This window comes from Ambystoma mexicanum, chromosome 4q, assembly GCF_040938575.1.
Source record: "Ambystoma mexicanum isolate Mex_15411 chromosome 4q, UKY_AmexF1_1, whole genome shotgun sequence".
Lineage (NCBI taxonomy): Eukaryota > Metazoa > Chordata > Amphibia > Caudata > Ambystomatidae > Ambystoma > Ambystoma mexicanum.
This window is the reverse complement of record NC_090928.1, coordinates 437,700,238-437,713,079: the sequence shown is the minus strand read 5'-3', so window position 1 is coordinate 437,713,079 and position 12,842 is coordinate 437,700,238. Positions and strand designations below refer to the sequence as shown.

At 53.1% G+C, this 12,842-nt stretch overlaps 1 protein-coding gene across 2 annotated transcripts in view; it reads right to left on the bottom strand.

The window, feature by feature from the left end:
- XPO1 (exportin 1) overlaps positions 1-12,842 on the bottom strand; it is a 1,118,801-nt gene that overhangs the window by 982,441 nt on the left and 123,518 nt on the right. The gene's annotated exons all lie outside the window — the stretch shown is intronic.

The following is a 12,842-nucleotide window of genomic DNA, read 5'->3' as shown; positions in this document are numbered from 1 at the left end:
TCGGTGAAGATCCTCACCACCTTGCCCTTGAGGGACGGAAGGAAGGACCTGAGGGCTCAAAATACTGCACGGAGCTCCAGGACGTTGATATGTAGGGATTTCTCCGTCGGGAGCCAAAGGCCTCTTGCTTGCAGATTTTCGGTGTGCGCTCCCCACCCTTCCAGGGAGGCATCCGTGGTCACTGTCTCCTGGTGGGCTGGGGTCTGGAAGTCCAAGCCCGCCGTCAGATGCGCGCGGGTGCCCCACCACCGGATCGCTCGTCGGAAACTCTCGAGTGTGATCCTTTCCTCGAAGCTGCCCGTCGTTTGGATCCAGCGCGCGTCCAGGAACTCCTGCAACGGGCGCATCTGGAGCCTGCACATGGGAATGAGGTAGATGCAGGAAGACCTCATTCCGAGGAGGGACTTGATGGACCTCACCTTGGCCGCGTCGGCCACCAACATCCGCTGCAACTTGCCCAGGATGGTCCTGGTCCTCTCCTCCGACGGGGAGGCCAGAAGGGACACTGTTGAGCCTCGCTCCCAGAAACAGAGCGTCTTGCGCGGGCACCGGGTGGGATTTGGCGTAGTTCACGGAGAATCCCAGGTCCGTGAGAAGTTGGACGGTCCTTGCCGTGTGAACCACGGCGAGCTCCCTCGTCTTGGCTCGGATGAGCCAGTCGTCCAGGTAGGGGTAGACGTGGACCCCCTCGCGGCGCAGCTGCGCCGCCACCGGTGCGAGGCACTTGGTGAATACCCTGGGTGCCGACCGTAGTCCGAAGGGGAGGGCTTTGAACTGGTAATGACGCCCTTGGACCACAAACCTGAGGAATTTTCGGTGCCCCTTTAGGATGGGAATATGGAAGTAGGCATCCTCCAAATCCAACGACGACAGGAAGTCTCCTTCCTCCAGCTGACCCAGGACGTGCTGGAGGGTGACCATCCGGAACTTCTGCGCCTTGATGAACTTGTTCAGACGTCGCAGGTCCAGGATGGGGCGCCATCCCCCCGTCTTCTTCTTCACGAGGAAGTATCTCGAGTAAACTCCGGAGCCCCGAAGCCTCTTTGGGACGAGTTCGATGGCGCCCTTCCTGAGCATCGCTTTTACCTCCAGGAGAAGTTGAGGGACGTGAAGTTATTTCCTGGCCACGGGGGGGACGCGCGGGCACCTTCTCTGGAACTCGAGCGCGTGGCCCCGGGCCAAGGCGTCCAGCACCCAAAGGTCGGTGGAGATGGACTCCCACACGCTGACGAAGCTCGCCAGCCGGCCTCCCACCGGGTGCTTCGGTGGGGGCCCGACCCCACGGCCGGTTCAATCCTGCTTCGACGAGGATTTGCCGCCTTGACCTCCTTGGCGACGACGGCGGGGTCCGCCAGACTTGTCTCGTCCTCTGTAGGCCTCCTGAGACGACGAGCGGGCCGCTTGACGGTAGGTGGAGAAACCGCCGCCGGAACCCTTGGAGGCACCCTTGCCTCCGCTGCTCCGAAAGGGCGTCCGTCGTCGTTGCAGAACTCCCAGGGCCCGGGCCGTCTCAGTGTCCGCTTTAATGGCCTGAAGGGAATCGTCCACTGTTTTCCCAAACAGGTTGTTCCCATCGAAGGGCATGTCCAGGACTCTGGTCTGAACGTCTTGACGGACGTCCGTAGCCTTGAGCCATCCACGCCGCCTAAGGCAAACGCTGTTGCCCAACTGGCGGAACCCAGTGTCGGCGATGTCCGTCGCAACGGTAATGGCGTGGTCCGAAGCCACCTCACCTTCCTGCAGGATCTCCAGGGCCTCTGTCCTCTTGTCGTCCGGCAGGAAGTCCAGCAGGGGAGCCAGTTTGTACCAGAGCTCCCTGTCGTAGCGGGCCACGATAGCCAAGGCGTTGGCCGCTTTAATTGTCGTCGCTGCCGACGAGATGACTCTGCGTCCCATAGCGTCCAATTTCTTTCCCTCACCGTCCGGTGGGGAAGTCTATGTGGAGGCCGCACCTCCCCCCGCTTTCTTCCTGGCCGCCGCAGAGACGACGGAGTCCGGGGTAGGCTGCGCCCGGAGGCACAGGGGGGCCGTGTCCGGGACCCGGTACTTCTTCTCGTACCGGTCTCTTCTAGCTGGCGTCGTGGAAGGGTTCTTGAGGAGGGTGAGGCCCTCATCCCAAATGTCGTCCAATAGAGGCACTGAGAGGACCGTCTTCCTCTTGGCCTCGCGCCGCTGATAAAGGAAACCTTCCTTCTTCTTCTCCTCAGGGCAGAGTTGGAAAAGCTCGGATGCCCTGGTGATCATGGAGTGGAACGATCCAATCTCGTCGGGCGGAGAAGCCCAGGTGGGAGGCGACGACGGTACATCCTCGTCGTATACCTCGTCGTCCGTACCCGTCGCTGCTGTGTCAGTCCCCGTATCATCCCCTCGGGTGGACGGGGAGGAGGGCTGGACGGGACGCGACGGCTGAAAAGGAGGTGGAGGGTGGATCCTTCTTTTCTTAGTAGGGGGAACACCAGAAGGTCCCGGTTCTGGGTCCCCCGACGGGAGAGGTTCCTCCGTCGGCAACGGTAGTCTCGTCCTTAACTCTGAGCATAAGGACTGTATAGCCAACAAAATGGCCGCCGAGTTGTCTTGCGGTGCTGGCAGAGGGGAATCCGACGGGCGACCAGGGGCCGGTCTTCTTCCACGCCGAGGCCGTGGCTTACGACCTCAACCAATTCTTCCTCAGAGGTTGAAGCCGAATCTACGACGACGCCCTGCCCCCCCTTTCTCTTCCCCTCGGGGGATTTCACGGGGGTCCTATCGATGGGCACAAAAGAGGACTCCCTCCGAGGTGGCAGGGAGACTGAGCCCCGAGGTCGCCACCACTGGTGTAGCCTGCACAGGCTGAGCCAGGACCGCCGCGACAGTTTCGATAGAGGGCTTGGCCGGATGGATTAAGGCCTTCACCACCTTAGGTGCGCTCACCGCCTTATCCTTGAGGGGGGGGGGGGACACCGCCTCGCTCCCCCTCCGCCTTCGAGCTCGACCGGGGCCTCTCCAGGAGCTTCGCCGGGTGCTCGGCCTTCCTCTTACCCGACCCAGAGCGTTGGCTCGTGGTTGATGGTGCCGGGGAGGGTGCGCCCTGCCTGGCGCCCGTAGAGCCCGACCGTTCGGCGCTCCCGGTGCCAGCGGACTCGCGGTGCTTGGCCTTATGTTGGACCCCCGTCGCCGGGGCGTCCTCAAAGGTCTTAGAAGACCGCTCGGATTTCTTCTTCTCGCCGGACGGGCTCTTCCCTTCTAGCCAGTTGGCGAGACGTTGATGGCGGTCCTTCATGGTCCGCTCCGACATGTTGCCGGAAAACGCACAGTCCTTCTCCACGTGCGTCTTGTCCTCATGTAGGCAGTAGAGACAAAAAGAGTGTTCGTCCTCCTTGAAGACGTTCTGCAGCTGGCATCCAGGGCAGACCCTGAACAGCTTTACGGGCGTCGAGCTTCCCTTCTCCTGGGCCATGACCGGGCTGAGAAACTTCTGGAGTCCTCCAAAAGCGTAGCTCGACGAAATCTTCAGCCTTGAGGGGCGCAGACGAATCCGACACGGGTCCCCGTTGATCGGATAGAGAGTCGGTGGAGCTTGAGGCTCTTTTGACCGAAAAAACGAAGTTATTGAGAAAAAACGTGAAAAAATAGCACTAACGCTCGAGAGCAATAGCACGAGGATCCCAACACATGAACGTGCGGTAAAAATCTGAAGATGGCTGCCAGAGGCGGTGCTTAGGTAGAGGGCAGTCATTGGCTGTGGTCAGTATGACGCAGAGACCAGTGATTGGTTATTACTACGAAAGACAGATCAGAAACGAAACTGATACTGGTTTTTTCTTTACCGAGGATTCCCAGCCTGACGACGGGGAATATTCATGAGCATGTGAATCCATGCCAGACCCCATGCTGGAGAAATCCATGCATCTCGAAAAAATAGGCGTGTCACTTTGATGGGGGCAATTATGGTCTGTAAGCCTCCACAGTCGTAAACCCTGCATCTGCACTTTTGTTTTCATACTGTGGGCTAGTGTCTGCTTGCAGTTATGTTATTTAATTACTACAATTAAACTAACTTGTGTGACTAACCGCATCAGCACAGTGAAGTAACCACTGTGTTAAAAAGTAGAGGCATTGCATGCCAAAACTCTCTTAATTGAAGGGTCATGTAAACTTTACATACTAGCCTTAATGCAGCACTCAGCTTTCGTCGGACAGGATTTAACCTTTCACTGGTAAGCACGCTGAATGCCATTAACCTGGGGCAAGCAAGTTAAAGGAAAATCAGACCAGACGAATTGTAGGTTTTGTGAAGTCCAGGAGACTTCACAACATTTTCAGGAATTATGAAAAAGTTGGAAGTTCATCCATTGGCGGGGCCCAGCAAGGGAATACAGGTTGTAATCCCAGGCAGGGTTCCAATAATACCACACTGCACTACTAGGGCATACCAGGACTCAGCAAGGCTTTGAGCCATGCTGACCAAAATATCCAACAGGCAGGTTTACACACACCGACAAGTGAAAAATGCTGGCAGGCTGGTCCCCAATATTTTAATGTTATTACATAATGTCATGCCCATCCATGGTAAGACAGTTAAATAAAAAAAAAATTAAAAAAAAGTCCTTTAACAACCAGGTTACTCACCGTAGTGACCACCTTACTCCCAGTCCATAGTCCCCTTTCCTCCATATTTATGGGACATCTCTCCGTCCTACGGGATGGGACCGCAGCACTTTTGTAAAAAGCATCCAAAAAAAATGTTTTAAAAAAGATGTCCTTCCTCTTTCTGCGCGGGGCCGGCACGCGGCCGTAACCCCGCCCACCTTGGCTCCGCCCCCCTCATCGCCCATCAGTCCTTTTCTATCACCAGGTCAGAGACCTATTAGCAATAACAGAGGAACCTTATTAGAGGGGACGGCGGGCGGGCGTATGGAGGAAAGGGGACTAGGACTAAGGTGGTCACTACGGTGAGTAATCTGGTTATACACCTACGTCCCGTCCCCTTTCCTCCATACTAATGGTAGATTCCAAAGCACTCCTAACTGGAACTACGGGTGGGTGGAAATACCCCTTATTGAAAAAGGTTCTTCAGCACAGCCTGACCAATCTGAGCATCAGCTCTCGAGCTCATGTCAAGACAATTATGCTTACAAAAAGCGGATGGGGAGGCCCAAGTAGCTGCCCTAGCGATGGACTCCCAGGGGGACATACTTGAAAAGCAACCGCAGCTGCCTTGCCCCGCACCAAGTGTGCATGAATACCCTTAGGAGGTTTCAGCCCTTTGACGATGAGACTCCTAATGCAGACGGTGATCCACCGAAAAATAGTCGCCTGGTTACCCTGAGGGTTACCGAAAGTCACAAAAAGTTGAGAACTCTTAAGCTCGGAAGTCCCATCAAGGTAGAACTTAAGAGCCCTTCTGACATCAAGACAGTGCAGAACCCTTTCTGCCTCCGAGGTAGGGTTCGGAAAAAAGACCAGCAGGCAGATCGACTGATTCAGATGGAATTCAGTTACCACCTTCGGTAGAAAGGCAGGGTTTGTCCGTAGGACCACCTTGCCCTTGTGAAAGACCAAGAAGGGATGCTCCACTGACAAGGCCTGGAGCTCACTCACCCGCCTTGCGTAACGGCGACCATAAAGGACACTTTCCATGATAGGTACTTGAGGTCCACCGTGGCCATGCGTTTAAAAGGCTTATGGCACAGCGCCGTCAGGACTACATTTAGGTCCCACGGCGGGTACAAACTGGAGGGTCGAGGCGTGTCAAGCCTGCAAAATGCCTCTTGACGACTGAGTTACTAAGAGTAGAAACATTGGTCTGTAGAAAGATAAACAGAGACCGCTGAGAGGTAAGTTCTGCAGGACACAACGTGAACACCCGACTCTGCTAAGGAGGACACGAAGGACAGCGCAGTGTCAATCGTAGCCATCCTTGGGTCCAACTGCTTTCCCAAACACCAATGACAGAACCTAAGCCATTTACTCCTGTATTGGGATCTGGTCGAGGGTTTCCTGGCTGCCTGGATAATACGCATCCGTAGAAAAGTTAAGATGCTCTAAAGACCTAAACTCAGGCACCATGCCGCCAAGCTGAGCGATTGTGGGGGAGCCATATCTGCTGTTCCCCCTGATGAAGAAGATCGGGGGTCACTGGGAACCTGGTCGGCGGATACACCGACTGGTGTTGAAGTTCTGAGAACCAAATACTGGCCGGCCACCAGGGGGCTATGAGTAGAAGGGAGCAGTTCACCGAATTCTTCAGCTTCCATATTGCTCGATGGACTAGAGGCAGAGGCGGGAAGGCATGAGCTCTCAGGTTGTGCCATGGAATCTCGAGAGCATTCCCAGAGAGGAGGCTCCCAGCCCCCCTCTGGAAGCATACCGAGGAAGCTTCCTGTTCACCGCCGTAGCGAAGAGATCCACCTCTGGTGTGCCCCAACGCAAGAAGTTCCATGAGAGGACCTCCGCCTTCAACTCCCACTCGTAGCCGACCACTGTGCGCCGGCTGAGGGCATCCACTGTGACATTCAGCTGGCCCGGGATGTGCACCGCAAGCAGCCAGACACCATGAAGCACAGCCCACTCCCAAATCTGGATGGACGGGTCCACGAGGGGGGACTTTGTTCCCCCTTGCTTGTTGATGTAATACATCGACATCACATTGTCCGTGCGTATGCGGACCACCTTGTTGGCAATGACTGGTCTGAACGCCCTGAGCGCTAGAAAGATCACCAGAAGCGCCAAATGATTTATGTCCAGGAGCTGGTCCTTAGGCGACCAGAGGTCCGAGACTTGTAGAAGATCCAACGTCACACCCCACCCCAGGAGGGAGGAGTCTGTCGTGATCGTCACCATAGGAGCTGGGTCTTGAAACCCCACACCCACCGAAAGGTTGCTGAGATGAGCACCATTCCAGGACCACTCATGGAATCCGGAATAGTTATCAGCTTGGAATCCGGGTCTAAAGCCTAACGCCAGGAACTCCGGAGAGCCATCTGGGTCTGTCTCATCTTGAGAAGAGGAAGAGGAAGAGCCAGCACACACGAGGCCATGAGGCCCAGAAGCAACTGGAACCACCAGGCAGACATGCTATCTGACTGCGCAAACATCTGACACGTGGCTAACAGATCCGCTATTCCGTACCCGGTCAGGTACACTTTGCAGTCGACCGTGTTCCGGCGAAAACCCAGGAAAATCAGGTCCTGCGAGACAGTCATGGAAGATTTCTGCCAGTTCACCGACAGCCCAAGATGGAACAGGAGCTGAAGGAGAGACAGAAGATAGCCCGCTGCTGCCAGCGGACAAGGGCTGCGTAAGAGCCAGTCGTCCAAATATGGATACACATGGATACCCTGGAGACGAAGACGGGCTGCAATCACCGACATTTTTGTGAAGACACGCGGCGCCGAGCTGAGGCCAAAAGGAAGAGCTCGAAACTGGAAGTGCTCCTATCCCAAAGAGAAGCAGAAAGATCTCCTGTGTGGGTTCCAAATCAGGATATGCATGTACGCAACCTGAAGATCCAACCACACTGAGCCAATCGCCCATCTGCATGGAGGAGCATATCTGGCTTGGCGTGATCATCTTGAATTTCTCTTGGGGTAGGAAAAGAATGAACTGGGAAAGGCCTAGGATGGTGCGCAGGCCAGCCTGGTTGGGTTTGGGCACCGTAAACAGCCGGGAGTAGAAGCCCTCCCGTCGCTCCCCAAGGGGAACGGGTTGCACAGCTCTGAGGTCCAGAAGTTTCTGAACCTTGGCTTTGAGGGAGGGCGAGCCCGACAGCTGAAAAGGAGTGTTGAGGGATGAGGTAGGGGGTAGAATTAAGCGGAAGCCCGCCCGAGCGACTGACGAGACCCATCTGTCTTCTGTGATGGTCCGTCACGCCTCCCAATGAGACGCAATGCGTCCGCCCACCGGGGTTTCGTGCGAGTGCGGAAAACCCTCATTTAGTAGGTTTATCAGTGGCTTTGCCACCTGAACCTGAGGAGGCGGCTGAGGAACGCAAGAAAAACTGCGTCCGTTGTTGCCTACGGCGGTTGTTCCCCGCAGGGGTATCCACTCTGAGATTTTCGGTCGAGGAAGCCCCTAAAACCAGAGGAAGGTAAGGCTTTGCGACAACGGTCTCTGGCTTTTGAAAGGAGTCTTAACCAGGACCGACAAGGACTTAGCTGCCTGAGTGCTATCCTTCGTCTTGGTGAGCTCTACATCTGTTGTAGCATGAAAGAGCTCCATCCCATCAAACGGACAGTCCAACACCTTGTCCTGAACTTCTTTTGAGAATTTAGTTGCATGCAACCACGCCTGCCGTGGAGGTATCAACCCCCAGCATAAGGCCCTGAGCCGAGGTGTCTACGTGATGAGCCGCAGCCTCCAGAAGATCCTGTGACAAGACCCTGGCGTCAGATAGGCCCCCTTTAAAGTCTTCCAGCTTCTCGACCGAGAAACTCCTCAAACTCAGACAGTCCTTTCCACATCCGCATATTAGCCCCTGCTAATACCAGTTTGGCGTTGGCCTGCCTGAGCTGCAAGGCCGAGTTGGCAAAGATTTTCCTCCCAAGGGAGTCAAGGAGGTTGTCCTCCTTTCCCAGAACCTGAGTAGCCGTCGTGGAAGAGGATGCTGCAGGCCTGGATTGCAAAGTGGCCGCGGCCACCACTGTGGAAGGGGGGGGTGGCGGACAAGACAAGGCCACCTCTTCCGAAAAATGCAGCCTGTATCTCGAGTCGATCTTCTTATTGACAAAAAGTCCAGAGTGTGGCTTTTCCCAAACCCTGCGGACCTCGGCCAGGACGTCCTTCTGCAAGAACAGGCCGGTACGCTCCAAAGGAGACAGAGTGAAGGCCCCAGAAACCACACCGTCCTGCGGCGCGGGTGCCTCAGGCACCGGAACATCTAAGAAGCACATCATGTCCAGTACCCGGTCATGAAAAGCTCTAATAGAGCGGGGCAGGTCCTCGTTGTCCTGATCGCCCTGCGCTTCATCCAATGGGTCAGGATCCTGCTGAACCATGTCAGGCGCTGCCTTGTACACAGGGTGACAATGGGGGCAAAAGCGGAAGAGTCGGGGAGGCGCCAGCGGATCCACCAATGACAGGTGGAGCCAGAGGTGCGGATGGACATATCTCCCTGAAAAGCCCTTTGAAATATTCTCTCATGGGGTCGGTACGCATTAAAAGTTTGAAAAGTACCGAAAAAGGCCTCCTCCGGAGACTGCTTCAGAACCTGAGGGACGTAACTGGGAAGGGTGCCACACAGGCCCCTCAACCGACATATCCACATAAATCAAAGGTGCCGACGCCGCAGGCAACAAAACATTGTGCGGAAGAGGCATCCAGGCGTTACAGTCAAACTGGCCGATAAGGATGCACACAAGGGACTCTATGTTTACCCAAGGAACCCAGCCCTACACCTGAGGCCGATGGCATAGTTGTAGGGGTAGCACCCAAAATGGCCGCTGTGGTCGTGGCGGGAACGAGCACCCTTTTGTCATCATCTGAGGGGAACTGCGGGAAGTGAGGCAGGGGTCCCCGTCAATGGATCAGGGGTCTTAACTTTAGCCTAAATATAAGGAACCTCGGCAGAGACGGTACTGTGAGGCCTGGAAGGTTTCTGCAACATTCCAACCACCAAATCAGCCTTCTCAGGAAGGACCTCAGCCTTGAGGGTAAAAGAAGCTTTCCTTCTTTGCCCCCTCAACAGATCTGGTGTCGCCACAAGAACGGGAACGGTGAGAAACGGCCATCACCGGTAAGGCCTTGCCAGGCCTCAGAAATGTTGGTAACTTTAGCCTCTGAAAGAGGGACCTCAGACCCATGTCCGGTAACAGCCTTATCCGTGCGGGACTCAAACATCCGTTCGGTAACAGCAAGCCCCACCAAGGCCTCGGGGCACACCCCGGTCTTATTTTTGAGGGAAGCCGACAGAGGCCTCGGAGCGAGCTCCGTATCCCACGATTCAGTAGAACTGGGTCTACAAACAGCCCCCACAGGCGGGGCCTCAGAGCGTGCTCCAGTATCCACAGGCCCCTTACGGAGACCCTCGGCGATAACTCCACTACAATTATTAGGCCCAACTGGCACCTCAGGGCGAACCCCGGTGGCATAGCGATCAACGCCCCTCCCGGCCCGAGAGGAACCTGGAAAGGTATCCCCCGACTCGGGTGTTCTGAAAAGTAAAGAACATACCAGGCGTTTTTTCTTCTCGTCGATGAAAGCCTGAAAACGTGGAGGAGTTCGTCGGAACACCTCCTCCCACCGCTCCAACCGACGAAGTGCCCCGACAGAAAGGGAGTCGCAGTAAAAACAGGAGTCCCAACCGTGATCCGGACCCAAGCACTAAGCAAAGAGGATGGGGATCCGCCCTCGCGAAACGAACAGTCTGGAAAGTATAGTTTAAACGACAGATTAGAACACAATCGCTAGCGAGAGCCAGAGAGGAAAAAAGGGAAGAAAATCTGAGGATGCAAGTGCGTCCAGTCCCGAACGAGCGGAGAAAAGGACTGATGGGCGATGCAGAGCCAAGGTGGGTGGGATTACGGCAGCGTGCCGGGCCCCGCGCAGAAAGAGAGGAAGGACACTTTTTTGGATGCTTTTTTCAAAAGTGCTCCGGTCCCGTACCACAGGACGGAGAGATGTCCCATAAGTATGGAGGAAAGGGGACAGGATGTAGGAATATGGGCGGTTGCAGAGGACAGCAAATTAGTAAAGTGAATTGAGACATGGGATGCTTGGAGATGAGTGATGGAGGAAAAGCGAGGCAAAAGGTGTTTTGGTTGTGGGAGGCAAAGGGATCAGAAGTAATTTGCATGGCAATGGGATCACAAAATGTATCCCCAGGAAGGACCCAAATATTCATACGTCACCTCATTTTCAAAGCTGGGACAATCAAATATTTGCCATAACTCACTTTTCAGGAGACCAAATTCTATTTCAAGTAAACTAAACGATCTGATCCATCAATCAAGCACAAGGGCACAAGCATTAGGCACATCCGTAATTCTGGTGTTTGGTTAGCAGGTGCATCTTCCTGACCCTTAAGTTCACCAGGTTCCCACAGTGGTAGACGTGACAGAGCAGCCCAAGCCCAACTGTCTGGAAACAGGGTGGGGTATGTGGTAAGCCAGAATCAGGCTATGGACAAGGTGACACTTTAGGGGAAACATAAAAATAAAAATAAACTTTATTTGAACACCAACATTTAAGCGGTCTATGTTTCTAGGCTCTACTCTTACAGAAAGAAAAAGTCTGGGTGCTTTTCGGAAGGTCCTACAAATGAGCCTGCCGTCCAGCAACATGTTCTAGCCAGTTGCCTCTCCCAACCAATGTAAACTAAAAAGAACCTAACGTTAACAAAAAGTTACAATAAGGACTTTTGTCCAAACCAGTATGGTGGCTGGTTTCATATTGTGAAACGATTTCAATGTCATACCAACTCAATAATAAAAAATAAAAAAATCTAGATGGGTACTAGTAAAATGTGTTCTATGCAATGCTGTGAAGCGACTAGCTAATGTGGTGCTTTTGACTTATTGCAAAACGTATGCTGCGTTGGAATCTAGCCAGAGCGCGGGGGGCTAAGAATATGGGTCATTAGGAGTCTCTCATTTAAACATATGAGATACAGGGTTCCATTAAAAAGATGTGAAGCACTTGATTCTAACTCACAAAGACTCTCATAACCCAATTAGTCCACTCCAGCTACACTGGCCTATTAGCGATCACTTTAGCACTCATCCAAAACTGCAAAACAATGTGGTGTTCCTTTTAAAACCCCATTATGTATCTATATCCAAGAATGAGAACACGCTGGTAGAGAAGGAGGAGGCAGCAGAGACTAATATGGCAGTGAAGAGAAAAGTGAAAAAGATATAGTTCTTGCTACCTATCACTTGGTCATTACCTTTGTCGCCAGACCCCCGTCATGGCAGTACGTAAAAGCAAAAACTAATTTTAAGGCAGAACGTTAGACACCAAGTTATCAACCGAATAGTCAGCAAAGTAAGACAAACGTGAGGTGTGCAAACAGATTTTTCAACTAGCAGGCACATGCTAATGTCAGATTTCAATGTTGAATCTCTATGTAAAAGTAATCTGTTTATTCATTATTTGGATTGCTTTTTTACACCAATTGGATGAAAACCATGCCAAATTTACAAGGGAGATATCCGCTTTACTAGCTTTAAAAGTCTTGTACTAGCTCCCAGTCAGAATAAAATCATGAATCCTGATTTTAGAACCTGTATAAAATGATTGCTCAGATCTGAGGTTCTGTGTTACCTTGTGTAACAGTACCAGATTTCTAATCCGGTAATTTGTGATGTACACACCAGTTTACACTAACACCACAATGAACAAGCAAAGGCAACAGTTGGGCTTTGGTGTAGGCATTTGCTATGCACCAATTTAATGGTACTGCTTTGACAAAACTTTGCAATAGCTAGAAAATGGCGTGATTGACTGGGCATATAAAGGCAGTATCTGGAAAATGCCTACCCAATAGCTCAAGCTCAAAGGGTTGGCTTTACGTGCAAGTATTTTCAACAGGACTTCAGTGAAAGGAAGAGATACAAATCAAGTGGCGGTAGGCACACCTGGTTAAGACATTTCCATTAAACTAGTAGCCATTAACAGCTGCACTGAAGTCATAAACACGGAAGAGATTGCTTAGAGAAAAAAAACAGGCTGAAGCCGGATTTAACTGCTTTATAGAATGAGCTCAAAGATGTCTCAGGAAGATGTGTTTTGTGAAGGGTACGTAGTGGGGATTGGCCCAAGGATTCGCATTGCCATGGGCAGTCGATAGATGGGTAAATAACCAAACACCCCTAAAGCTGTGTCCTTCCTCGCGTCATCTCCCCTACATGTACATCGTTTAGGCT